The 11,294-nt window shown below is 39.2% G+C and overlaps 1 protein-coding gene and 1 pseudogene across 7 annotated transcripts in view; one reads left to right on the top strand and one right to left on the bottom strand.

Annotated features, from left to right (window-relative positions):
• Klhl32 (kelch like family member 32) overlaps positions 1-11,294 on the top strand; it is a 250,314-nt gene that overhangs the window by 67,539 nt on the left and 171,481 nt on the right. The gene's annotated exons all lie outside the window — the stretch shown is intronic.
• Positions 8,939-9,271, bottom strand: LOC105741751 (annotated as a pseudogene).

Genomic DNA, 11,294 nt, shown 5'->3' with positions numbered 1-11,294 from the left:
TATGTAGTACATTAATGATTTTGCCATGTTATAGAATAATACATTATTGATAATACAAATAATTTATATAGCTGTCAGAAATGCTTAAGATCTATTATATGCCATCTCTAAAAATACTGGCAAATAATTTAATATAGTTTTAAGTAGTATGAGAGCTATTCAAAATTTTTAAATAATTTTCATGGCAACATTTTTAAGAAGCACCTCAGGAAGTTATAATTGCAGGCTGTGTTATTTTGACAAGACCGTGTAACTGATCTAAGCATTTTATTTCTATTCGTAGAGTAGTAATGGAGGTAAAAATTCAAGAGCTGGAAAGGGGGTGCTAATATGACTGAAAAAAACTGACTCAAATATTGTACGTTACTTTGGTTCTCAAGGTCTCCAGCTGTAGGAATTAGGTTGGCTAGTTACTTAGTTCTTCATCTTTTATACATAACATTTTGATATGTAATATAGAATTTTATTCTTTCAAGAAATTAATTTCATAATTTAAACTGACATATAATGGTTATGGAAAAGCAAATAATGCATCTTTAAGATCTCACTCTCTGTTTTCTAAAATGGAAACACATTATGCTTTCACTTTTTCTAGTTTTGAGGGTTTTGGGTCAATAATAGTAGCCTTTGTAGAGTCAAAACAGCAAATAAGATAGATCTTAATACTGCCCATATGCATGTGTTGAGTGAATCATTTATTATCTGACCTGGGGGACAGAGAAAACAAATAGGATATGATTAGTGATTACACTGGGATATTTGGCAAAAGTATGACTGTCTCACAATGAGTGTTGACCCCATTTAGGAACTTCCTGTCCAGGGGTGGGATTATGAATAGAAGAGGGGAAAACGGCAATAATCCAATAAGCAGTTATCAACCATAGAGTGCTGATTGTGCTGTTGAGTGTAAATGTATAAGTGCTGCTACAGCACATAGGAGAGCAAATAACCTTGACGTGGGAGGATCACGGAAGGTTTCCAAGAAGAGGTGACATCCAAGAAGAGGTGACACTGCAGGGATCAGTAGGCACTAACCAGACAAAAGGGCAGCATAGAAAGTTTTGAGCGGGACAGCTGTTACCCGTCCTCTGAAAGGGTAGAAAAATTCAGTATGGGCAAAAAGACCACTTGACTGTGACGAGAAACCAAGGGATCAAGTGACAAAACACAAGGTGGAAGGTTTGGCAGGGGTACCATTTTAAGGAATTTGACTTTATGAAGTCAGTGAGATGGTAGCCTGTGAGGATAAACCAATTACCTCAGGTGATGCAGAAGCCACACACATGCACTGTTTAGCCTTGGAGATGAGTACCAGGAGGTGGCAGGTATTTCCATGTATGGTGGCATTCAGTATGTAAAGAAGTAGTATAGTAAGAGTATTGGCTCATTATGGAAAAGTAGATTTCTAAATAATATGAAATAATGTTGAGTTAATCACTACTTAGTATATGAAAAGAATATGTACTCTTCAAATATAATTTAAAATGGGATGAAAAAAAATAAAATGGGATGAATCAATCTATGTTTGAATTAACGTGAAGGGTTAAAATGCCAAACTAAACTGACATACATCTGAGCTCTTTAAAAAATGTAAGTTTTACTGGTAAGGCCAAGGACACAGGTCTGCTCTAGACACTCAGGCTCTTCTGCTTGGGCCTCCATGGTCCCTGTGAAACCTGGGATGGAGAAAGTGCCGGAGAAGCAAACACTGTGTGGGAATCTAAGAAACTTCCTGGAGAGAATTTTGTTGAAAGATGTGGGGTTTAAACCAGGCATGGGCAACACATGTCTGTAAACCCAGAACTTGGCAGACTGAGGTAGGAGGATTGCTGTGAGTTCAAGGCCAGCCTGAAATGTAGAGTGAAACCCTGTCTCAAGATTAACCGAAACAAAACAGTGAATAGAACAGTGGGGGTTAGCACCTGACAAAAGATGAGAACTGAATGGAAAAGCAAAAGCTAGATTTAGCTCTGTAAGATGGAAGTAGTGTAAAAGCAGAGAGGTCAGAGGGTTCTGCATCACCATGGCCCAGACAAAGACCCAGTCTGGTCATAGACCTGGAGACAGTGTAGCCTAGTAGGGCCTCTGAGCCGTGAAAAGTGGGAAGAGACTGAAAAGACATGTCAGCAGTGGCTGGGGACCAGGCTGATTCAGCCCAGGGGTGGAGCAATGGTGGGAGGGCAGTCTGAGCAGAGGACCCTAACGTGAGTGGCCTGCTTCCTACCCTTGCCACTAGCTTACCAGGACTGCCATAGCAAATACCGCAGGCACCGTAGCTTAAGTAACAGAAATGTGTGAGCCAGCAGATTTGCTGTAAGTCCAGTGCCAGCCTGGACTATACAACGAGACTCTATCTTAACCAAAACCAAACAAACCTTTTTTTTTTTTTTTTTTTTTTTTACAGTTCTTAAGATTAGAAGGTTGAGGCCAAAAGACTACCAATGTTGGTTTCTTTTGAGGTATCTCTATGGCTTGTAGACAGCTATGTTCTAATTTGACTTCACGTGTCTTTCCTGTGTATTTGATGTGTCCTGATATTTTTCCTTAGGAAACTGTTCTCATTGGCTTAGGGTTTACCCATGTGACCTCTTCAGAGGTCATATCTCTAAACACAATCACTGAAGTATTGTGGATAAGGACCTCAACATATGAATTTGGAAAGGGTGCAAGGCAGCCCACACTGGGGCCTCTTTGAGAGACACCGGCAGTTGGTGGCTGTAGCTTCTGGTCCTATAGTGTTGATTCTGTGGATGAGACAGGCCTGGGGCATTGCTTTTTTTTTTTTTTTGTGGAACAATCCTAGATTTTCTACAGTAATGGATATATACCTTGCGAAATCTTTAAGCATCTTAGATACTGAAAATTTCCTTAGTATGGAGGTGATACTGCCTAAATTCTTCATGCCCAACTCCAGATGCCTGAAGGTGTTGGTCCAAGTTCTCTTCAGCACTTTAGAGTGTAACTGTTTCCTGGAATATGTTCCCTTTTCAGTGTTAACTGCAGTTAGGAATATGGTCTCTGGAAGCAGTCCCCTAGGTTTGAAAGCTAGTTTAACCATTTACTATTGGTGTTGCCCATGAATTAGGTTTCTTTATCTGATGTTCTAGGTCAGTGAATTTCACCAACCTAACAGCAAAGATATTTAATATCAATTGCACAGTTTTCTTTTGGGGGGCTTCTAATTTTTGTATTTCTTTACATATCCTTGATATGAACAGTGAGTATCATGAAGAAATCAGATAATAACAAATGCTGATGAGGCTGCAGGAAGAAAGGGACCCTTGCACCTTGTGGGGGGAAATAGAAACTAATTCAACCACTATGGAAATCAGTATGGAGATTCCTCAAAGAACCCCTAAAACTAGAAATTCCATATGACCCAGCTATTCCCTTTCTGGGTATCCTCCTGAAAGAGTTGAAAGCCTCGTATTACAGGGATACATGCATACCTATGTTTGTATCTGTACAACAATAATAGCTAAATCTTGGAAGCAGCCTATATGTCCATCAGCAGATGAATGGATAAAACAAATGAGGTATTTATACACAGTGAAGTAGTGTCCTGCCATACAGAAGGATACTCTTGAGTTATCTGTAAGAAAATGGATGCACTCTGAAAACATAAGATTAAATATGATAAAGCAGACACTTAAGTTTAAATGTCACATGGTTTCTCTTACATGAAAAAGCCTAAAATATAAATAAAGAGCAAAATAAAGACAGATAATAGTTAAATGGTGATAAATGTTTTCCAAGTGGGAAGGAGATCAGGCAATAGAAAAAGGCAGGAAGGGGAGGGGAGGAGATGAAAGAAAGGAATAAAGGTGTGCTATGTATGTGGACGTGTTATGTACAGCTTTCTGAAATGGATGTGTTCATTGTCTACTGCAGACACACACTAATAAACATAAAAATTAGAAATAAAACGCTAAATTATTAAAACAAGAAACTGTTTGTACTGAATGCACAATTTTTGCATGTCATTATTCCTTAAACAATAGGGTATAACAATTATTTATGTAACATTTGTATTGTACTATTTTAGGTACCATAAATAACACAGGATAAAAAACCAGAATAAAAAGTAATCCAGAAGTAGTTTCAAGTATGGGGTAAAACATATGCAGTAGTATGCAAACACCGCAGCATTTTACCTATGGCCTTGAACATCCACGGATATTGGTGTCCACTGAGGACGCTGGACCCCAGTCTTCCATAAACACCCAGGAATGACTGTGCTTGGTTTCCTTTTTACATTTTTTAAGGAGAACAAAAAATAGTAAAAAAACAAACAAACAAAAACCCATTAGAAATGATAAAGAATCTCACTAAACAAAATGATAGGAATTCAACAATGGTTGTTAGATTGCATATTGTTGTCTTCAAATTAGTTGTTCAGATTACCAGATATAAGCATGAAAAATTGGTCCAAAAATAAAAAGAGAACAAAAATTAAGAATTAAGTGTTTCTTACAGTAGATGAGTAGAGGGGCCGGGGAGATGGCTCAGTAGAATAAGCGCTTGTCTGGGCCTGAGTTCAACCCCTGGTTCTGCCAAAAACCAAACCAAACCAAACCAAAACAACAATAGACCAGTAGAAATCAGCAGTAAAATTGTCCAGGCTATTTTGTGTATATGTATATATTTTTTCCTTCTTTCTTTTCTCCTGTCCTTCGTCTCAGTTTTTCCTTCCCTTTGAACAATTTCTTTCACTTTCACAGTATCTATTGTACCTGTCACATTTTATTTACTCTTTCAGGTTCTTACAATAGGGAGACAATATGATGTTTACATATATGGGTCTGATATTCTGGTTTCTCTTCAGATCATATAAATCTTTTGCCTTTTATATATGTGGTCTGATTTATTTCACATATGAGTATGGTCTCTAGTTGCATCCATTTACTTAGAAAAATCTTGAGTTTATATTTATAGCTGAGTAATACTCCATTGTTTAAGAATACCACCTTTAGGGCTGGCCAAATAGCTTAGCGGATTAAAGCACCTGCAAGCAGGCCCATCATTTCTATGGTTTTTGTTTGTTTGCTTTTGCTACTTTTTGTTCTTACAAAATGTAAAAAGGAAACCAAGCACAGTCATTCCTGGGTGTTCATGGAAGACTGGGTCCAGCATCCTCAATGGATACCAAAATCTGCTATCCCTAGGCCTACCTTGCCGGCCCTGCCCCCAGGGCGCGCTAAGATAGCCATTGAGACTGGGTGTGGTGGCACATGCCTGTAATCCCAGCTCTTGGGAGGCTGTAAACAGGTGGATCACTAGGAGTCTCATCTGGTAGTGAGACCCTGAACACCCTGTAGACCCTTCCCTTAAAAAAAAAGAAAAGAAAAAAGAAAGAAAAGAAAAACACCTTTTTTATCCATTCCTCAGTTGATGGGCATTTGGGTTATTTCCAAGATTTAGCTATGACAAATTGAGCTGCTATAAACATGGGCATATATATAACTCTGTGGTATGATGTTTTCAGTTCTTTTGGAAAAATACCCAAGAGGGGAATGGCTGTGTTGAATGGGACTATTAATGCTAGCTTTTAAAAGAGTCTCCACACTGCTTTCCATAATGATTGTACCAGTCTACTTTGTACCTTAGCATCCTGATCCATAAAAAGGGAATAGAGGTGATCTCTAACGAAGTTCAGCCAAGTGCAAGTGAGCGTTGTGCTAATGCCCAGTGCTTACACTCGTTAATAAAGGTTGTATTTTTGCTGTCATGATAGCCTTCACCACTGTTTCCACTTAGCAGGATGCTGGAAAGAACTGCACCAAAAAGAGCTGCACATACAGCCACCTGTGCAGGCAGAGGATAGCACCTCTCAGTGCGCTAAGGGGCTGCAGGCCTCTGCCTTTACAGGCTGTTTGTGGGACTGTCTTCTATCAGATGTTCTGTGAGGTGTGTCAACTGATGTTTTGTTGAAGTACAGTACTTCTCATTTTCAGAGTGCTTTTGGATTTTAATTTTATTCTTATGCTGGCCCTAAGGATTGTAATTGATTATTTTATCAATTTTGTATATGAAGAAACTGAATATAGTAGTTAAGCAAGTTACCTATAATTAGGTGGCTGGTAAATGATAGAGTGAGTATGGAGATTGAATATTTTAACCTTGTTTTTAATTATCCATAGGTTAAAGTATGTATTTATTTTAGAAACATTGTAAAATACAGATAAAGAAAATTTATAATGTTTCCAAGAACATAATCATGTATTTTTATAAAATGATTTTATATGGTACAGTATATTTTGATTTATTACTTGGTTTTATCTTAAAATGTGTATTTTTTTCAAGTGTATATTTGGCTCATCATCTTACTATTTGGTTAGTTTGGTTTTTCATTGAAGCACACATGATATTTAACCATAAATATTGCGTTCATTGTTTGCTTGTTTCATTAGTTCAGCAAAACTGTTGTGAATACACCTATACACACTTTTCTGATCAGTTTCATAGGGCGATTTCTAGACAGAGAATTTCTGGCTTAAGAGGTCTCACATTTTAAGGTCTACAGTGCATGTGAACAAATTGCCTTTTACCAGTTAAACACCTACCTGCATGTTTGAGAGGCCCATTTCCCTTGTTGCAATGGATGGAACTGCCATTTAATTACTGATATACTTGAAATTATCATTACTAACCAGATTGAACAATATGTCAGTTGTTTCCTTATATTTTTACTTTTATCACTTAGCTGTTATGTTCTTTGCTCATTATTTTCTGTAGAGTACTTTATCGTGTTCTTATTGATGTGTAATGCTTAATATACTGAGATTATTAGTGAATTCTGATTTAGGCTCTTTTGACAGATCTTTGTAATCATATCCATTCCTAGGGATTTGGTGTTTCTAGTCTAATCTTGTGTGGCTGTTAAGCTACGTCATCTCCATTTTAGTAGCATTTTTAAACTGAAGCGCATAACCGTTTCTTTCGCCCTGCTCACCTCATCCTATCAAATTTGCCCTGTGGCTGACCGAGCCTCTCAGCCTGTTCAGTTTCTCTCCTGGCTTTCCGTGCTGAGCACTTTGGTGACAAGTGGGCCCTCCATGTTTCCGTCCAGCTCATGGGAAGGAGAGCGGCTCTTTTGTTATTATTCGAAGTACCTATTTGCCTGATGCTGTTGCGGTGTGGCAGCGTCGAGGGGCTGCCTGCATGTTCTGGCAGCCTTTGCAAAGTCTGTCTTCAGGAAGATACTTAGTGTTTTGCCTCTTCTTTTCCTCTTGTTGGCCTGTAAGAAATACTATATTAGAATACTCGTATTTATGTCATATAGTCAGAACTTACTGACTATATCACTTTTAAAATTTATGTTTAGTCTGCATGTTTTTGTTATTTATGTGCACCTTTGAAAGGAATAATTTTATGGTTTTTTGGGTGAAATTTGGAATTGGAGAAGAATGCTTAAGAGTACAGATAATCCTGACCATTGTAAAATGGTTTGTATGATTTTTTTTTTTATTTCACACTGGCAGGAAAGCAATAAAAATTCAAGTAGAGACCCTATTTTGGACTTTCATACTTTTCCAGACTAGTGCTACTGGTGCCGCCCCTTCTCATGATGCAGGACGTAGGCAGCGGCTCCCAGCTCCTACTCAGCTGTGTGCCCGTGGGGATAAGCAAATCCTGTAATCTAATTTAACTAGTCTTTCATTTTTTTATGTTTTTGGTACAGGCTCTCACTATGCAGCTCAGACTCCTAATGATTGTCATGTTTTCAGCCTTTTCTGCACTGGGATTACAGACATGCGCCATCACGCCTGGTTTCAGGGCCAGCACGGTATGCCTGGGGCTCCTGGGCTGGCATGGATGCAGTACTAGGGATCGAACTTGAGTTCTTGTGCTTGCCAGACAGGCACTTAGAGCTATCTCCCCCACTCTGCATTTAATTTAACGTCTGGGTGTCATTTCCTTTACTATAAGTTGCTGATATCAGGAATAAATAATATTTTGAAAATCATCAGTTATTTTTAAGAGGAGTGTAATACTAAAACATTACTAAGCAAGTGTGTAATAACAAGAAAAAACTGGTTTCCTGTATGTTGATGGGATAGGTATGCATCCACGTATTTAGGATAGTGTGTATTTTAGTAGCAGCATCTGTAGTAGTAGTATTTGTTGTAGAATTTGTAGTAATGTTTGTATTAGCATTTAGTAGTAATATTTCTTGATTATCTTAACCTGTTAGACTTTCTGGTGCTTCTTTCTTTTTCATCAAGATCCATAAGTCTTTTTCTTTCTTTTTGAAAATATTTTCACATACATAAATTTTATTTTTTCTTAGGTTCTAATATGGAATTGCATCCTAGTATCATACTATTTTACTGAAATTATCCCTTATCTTAATTTTCTGGTTATTCCTATAAGCCCGTTGTAGTACTTTCTAAATGTTGAACAGTCTCTATCAGATGTTTTTTTTTTTTTGAGATACAAGGATGTCTCTTCATCTCCATAATTTTATTTATTGGTGCATGTTTGTAGCATGTGGTGATCGTGTGTGTCGGGAGAGCACTGTGTGATCAGTCTTTTTTTTTTTTTAACTAAACATTTATTTTCACCAAGACTTTTTCTTGAGGACATAACTAAACTTTGTCATCATCCCCTATCCCATCTTAAAAGATTAGTACAGTGAATGTTATAAAGCAGATAGAAACAATCTGAAGGACTGGAACCAACATTGACAAGGAACAGCTGCCTTCTGAATCATGAAAATGTTTAAGTAAAAAAAAAAAAAAAAAAAAGAAGGAAAAGAAAAAGGGCTCAATGGGGGTTTCAGATGGAGAAGATCCTCACACCTTGCATTTCATCTAGTGCATTCAGTCCTGGCTAGAGTGTAACAAATGGAAAGAGGCTCACAGGACAGCACCCCACGGCCAGGCACTGCACATGCCTGCGCTCCCAGCCCGCACCCAGCCCAGCCTGCTCCCAGCCCCTACTGTTTGCAACTCAGTTGTTTGCCATCCTGTTGCACTTGCCCATGAAGGAGCACGTAGGTCTTCTCTTTGATCCAGTCTTTATTACAAGGCTGGTATGTCTGGGCATCACCTCCGTAAGCAAGGCAACTGAGGTCTGCCAGATCATCAATCAAATCAAACAACTGACTGATATCGTGTGTGACAGAGGGGCTGTTGGGGTTCAACCTCTTCAGATGTTCTCCATACATTTTAAAAACACCTTCCATGCATTCATTAACAGATTCATAGTCAGTGTAAGTTCTGCCTTCGGGCCTCTTGGTAGGCTGCACCAAAAAAATAGTGTGAGACATCTCGCTAAACCCTTCGCAGCTGCAAATGCCAGCTCCACAAACCACACACGACGAGGTCAGGAGCAACACTGCCAATAGCCAGTCTCTTCCCTGAGTGGCCAGTCTTCATACCTATTTAACTCTGTCCATTTCTGCTGCTTGTATCTCTTGGACGCAAAACTCCTTCATAGTTTGTATTTTTCAAATTCATATTTGTGATACATGATGATCACGTTCCTCATAAGGACTTGGCGCATGTACACAGCACTTCACAGGCCCCCCTTTTATAATCCCATTTCTTTCCCCTCTGTCCCTCTTTCTCCCATTTCTTGTTTCCCTTCCATGAGCCAGAACAATCCATCTCTTTCCCACAGTCTCTAATTTCACACTTGATTTATATAGTGGGCTTCTCTTTGAGAGAACCCATCTGGTGTGTAGGCTTGTTTGCTGATGCCCTTCACTTAGCGCTATGGACTCGAGGGGCATCCATGTTCCTGCAAGTGACTCATTTATCTTTCTTTATATCAGAGTAGTGCTTCATTGTGAGCGCCACCTTTGCTTTATCCATTCATCTGTCGCTATACATTCAGGCTGCTTCCACAATTTAGCTTTTATAACTTATAAATTGTACCATTATAAGCCTGAAGACGTGCAGCCTATTTTCTTTTTGCCCTCCTTTCATACTACTGTGGTGTAGTAAGATTACCAAATTAACCATGTAAAACAAAAGTAACAATTCACTTATATATTTATCATCTGAACAAATTCCTGTGTAATTCATATATGTATATATAATAGGAAAAGAGGATGCACATAAGTGTTTCTTGAGGCCCTGTGACCTATCAGCCTTTTGCAAGTGGTACTTTCCTTTGCCAAAGGAAAGCTTGCTGCTTAGTTACTAGAGCTTTTGCCACACCTTCTCATTCTCAGGGGGCTTTAGGTCAAAAGAGTGTACGTCTGAGGGGCTGTGTTCTGCCCTAGCCTATAGTGCTGCCTATCTTTGCCTTTTCCCTACAGCTGTTGAGATGCAGGGAAGGTCTTTTCCTTTGTTCCTAAAATCATTGAGCCAAGTAGCTGATTGAATGGTACTAGGAAATTCAACATGCTTTTCTTAACTATATTTGTTGCCTTTAAATTCTAGTGATGTTGCTGGGGATATGGCAAGTATAAGGTCCTGAGTTCGATTTCTGGTACCATAAATAAATTAATAAATTGATTAATTAATTTTAGTAAGTGGTATTAATGCACATTCTCTGCTCAGCAAAACAATAATTGCATTTATTCATTAGTTGACCAAAAGCTCTTGAAGATACTGAAGGACAAGGCGTACTTGAACACAGAACGCAGAGGAGCCTGACTAGAGCAGGGTGAAAGACAGAATCTTTGATCTCCCAGTGGGTTCGGATGCCTGTTCATGGCCTTCATTCAAGGAGACCCACAGGCTGACCACGCTCAATTCACATAGACGGAGCGGCCACCTATGCTCCTGCCCTACCTAGCAGCCCTGCAGGGCTTGTGCTCCAAGGGGCTGCGTCGCTGAGAGCTGTGGTCCTGGGGAGCAACGCCAACCTGACTTCATGCCTCCTTGGAGCCTATTGTCCACCACATGGGCCCAGCTGTAGCCCCACTTATGGACTCTGAGAAGGAGAAAGACAGGAGCATGGCCTGAAGGTCCCGGAGCTTCCACAGTGTTAGGAGGCTTGGGTCAGGATGTACGCTTCAGGACTGGAGGCAGTGGTGGGAACACAGGTCCTGCCCCTGCAGGATGCTGTGCTCGCCATCATGGAGACTGCTCATAAAAACTGTATTTGCTCACAAATTTAATTTTAGTTTAAAATTAAAAAATATGTTTAGTAAATAATAGGTATAAAAATAGAATAGCATAAATAGCAAGAAAATTTAGTGTGTTGTGCGACATCCTTCCTTTTTTTTTTTTTTTTGCGGAACTGGGGGATTGAACTTAGGCCCTTGCGCTTGCCAGGGAAGCACTTATTCCACTGAGCCATCTCCCCAGCCCCTCCTTCTCTTATTTTGACTCTTCCTA

This window comes from Octodon degus, unplaced genomic scaffold (assembly GCF_000260255.1).
Source record: "Octodon degus isolate 3935 unplaced genomic scaffold, OctDeg1.0 scaffold00022, whole genome shotgun sequence".
Classification (NCBI taxonomy): domain Eukaryota; kingdom Metazoa; phylum Chordata; class Mammalia; order Rodentia; family Octodontidae; genus Octodon; species Octodon degus.
This window is presented reverse-complemented; position numbering and strand designations above follow the sequence as displayed.